The sequence below is a fragment of the Canis lupus genome, chromosome 24 (assembly GCF_011100685.1).
Source record: "Canis lupus familiaris isolate Mischka breed German Shepherd chromosome 24, alternate assembly UU_Cfam_GSD_1.0, whole genome shotgun sequence".
Taxonomy (NCBI): Eukaryota; Metazoa; Chordata; class Mammalia; order Carnivora; family Canidae; genus Canis; species Canis lupus.
Genome location: NC_049245.1, coordinates 2,294,252 through 2,297,133, shown reverse-complemented (window position 1 = coordinate 2,297,133; position 2,882 = coordinate 2,294,252).

The window sequence follows — 2,882 nt, the reverse complement described above, 5'->3', positions numbered from 1 at the left end:
CACAGAGGGAGAAGCAGTTTCCATGCAGGGAGCCCGACGTGGGACTCGATCCTGGGTCTCCAGGATCACACCCCGAGCTGCAGGCGGTGCTAAACCGCTGTGCCACCGGGGCTGCCCAGTATCGTACTTTAATACTTTAAATGCTAGGGAAGCCTGATTCTTTGGTTCTTGGTTGGAGGTGTGTCTCCATGATGTGCTGCTCTTGTGGACAGGAAGTCACTAGACAGCAGTACGACTGGATTGAATCAAATCCTGTGGTTAAGGGGGGGAGGGGCAGGCTCGAGGTCACTTGGAGAGTGGGAATGGTCAGCTTTTATCACAGTGGGTTCTCTGTAGGTTTTATCATCATCAATGCCCTGTCTTCCTTATTTGTCCTGTATCTCTCCTGGGGGACATGGGGTCCCCACCAAGGAAAGGAATGCCAAGGGAGGGCATATTGCTTGGGCTTGCACAAACTGGAGAAGAAACAATTGGCTTAGATTTTCCTAAAAAAGTAATACTGTGTAATACCACAAGACATGGGGAGTGAGTGAATTGACATATCCTCTAATGATTTTGGATTCATGCTTACCGACTTCCTGACAAGCTCATGTGTTAGGAAGAGGATAGGAAATTATACTGGGTTATACTTTCCCCATCTTGAGCATCTTTCCATAGGTGATGGGCAATCCATTGGCTGAATTACAAGGTTGCTTTTGAGCCCTCCAGGGCTTTCTTGGAGAAGTTAATATTTATCTGACTCTGGTGAGTTTAGCTCTTTGGGAGATCTTTTGGGAAAAAAAGGTATCATGGCTGATCTCACAATAAAGTCAGTGATAAGGTCTGGACAATTACAGCAGTGGAGGAAGAACAAATTACATTTAGACCCAATCACAAAATTCTCATCTAGATTATGGTTGTCAAATTTTAACCGATGCTGATGTTGCTGTTGGGGAAAGAAACAACTCATCACAAATCTCAGTGATTCTTTGACAGTTTTCAATTTCAATGGGAAGCATCATGGAAGTGAATTTGATAAAGGACTTGGCAATGAGGAAAAAGTTTCCTTTTTTCTCTTGTCAGTTTAAAGATCATCTGAGAATTTATAAATCTCATTGGGTTTAAGATTTAAAATTGTTTGCATATGTACTTTTTATATTGTGAGGATTTCCCTTCAGAAGAAATGGCATTTTCCATTTGTCCTGATCATTCCATTCTGCAGATAGGAAATAGAATGACTCTTGTCTTGTTTCTTTTCAAATTATTCAATTGATTAATCAACCAACCAATCAATCCATCAATTAACAAGCTCCTGGGTTTACTTAGATTGTAGATTGCTATGGCCCCAGTAACAAATATCCCAAACTAGGTGGCTTAACTGATAGAAATTTATTGTCTCATAGTTCTAGAGAGGAGAGGTCTAAAATTAAAATGTCAGCATGGATGGCTCCATCTGAGGGTGGTAGAGGGAAGGTTCTGCTCCAGGTCTTTCTTGTTGGCTTGCAGATGGCCTTCTTCTCCCAGTGTCTCTTCACATTGTGTTCTTTCTGTGCCTGTCTGTCCATTTTTCCAAGTTTCCCCTTTTTATAAGAAAACCAGTTGGGGGATTAAGGCACACCCTTGTGACCTCATTTTAACTTGATTACTTCTATAAAGAATCCATCTCTAAAGAGGGCCACATTTGGAAGGTACCATGGGCTTGGATTTCAATATACCTTCTTAAGGGGGACACAGTTCAACCTGTAAGACTTGGAATGAGTTTAGTGCAGGCACAATGAGATCATGGAGGTTCCAAAGCCCCAAGCCATACTCTGTGATGCCAAAGTTTAGTCTTCGTCAAGCGCCTGCCTCTGAGTATAACGACTCTGGAGTTGGGCATGCAGTTGATGGTGGGCATCTGGCATTGAAGGTATATGGCTTTTAAAAGGGTGAAAATAATAATTTGGAATGGCATTCCCATAAGAGAGTGGGCCTGTATGCATTGAATGACTTAGAAAGCACAAGCAAGTTACCTGAGACTGTTCCTTCTGCTGATGAAGTGACTATGAACTTTGTGGATTTGAGCTCTGCCTACTATCGCTCTGTCACATCTTTTTTCTCCACCCCTATTTTTTTTAATATCGTAGCATCTAACTCTGATAGACATCTAATTCTCACTGAATTAATGGGAGATTTTTAGGCATTCCTAATAACTGCCAGTGAATATTAAGATGTAATTATAGTGTCTTGATCTTTATATGACTCATGGCTTTTAGGAGCTCACAGCATACCAAGCACAGCCTCATTACTATAATCCTCTTACCATCGCTTGGACCTGAGTTGCAAGTGTCACTACTTGCATCTCAGGGGATAGAAACCCAAGGAACAGAAGAGGAAGTTCTGTTGTCTAACACCACAAAGAGGGCAGGACTGTCCTTTTGTCACATCCTTTATTCTGGAGAGTTCCATATTTATCCAGATTGTCTTCCAAAGCAATCCGTACACTGTCTTTTAGCATCCCCAGTTGCTGTTTGTGTACACTGGCTGGCGTCTGGGGCAGGAGCAGTTCTGGATGGATTGAGAAGAAAGATGACAAGACTTCTATTATAAAGCACTGTTTATTATTGGATCAATATGATCGATGTCCACCTGTCAGATCTGTAACATTATCTGGGAACCAGCAGATGGAGCTGTTACAGATAGCATTCAGAGGTTTGTTTATTCTCCCCAGCATGTGTTTCCATCCTGGAGGAAATACCGCTTCATTGTTAGAGCAGTAGAGTTGTTTGTAGCCAGATGTTGAACACACCTTCTCTCTTGGCCCAAGTCTGCAAAACTGGAAGGTCATTTAGGTGGAGGACCAAGGTTTTCCTGTGGAAAGAATATGATGACAGTGTGATACTACGTCCTGGAGGCCTCTTCAT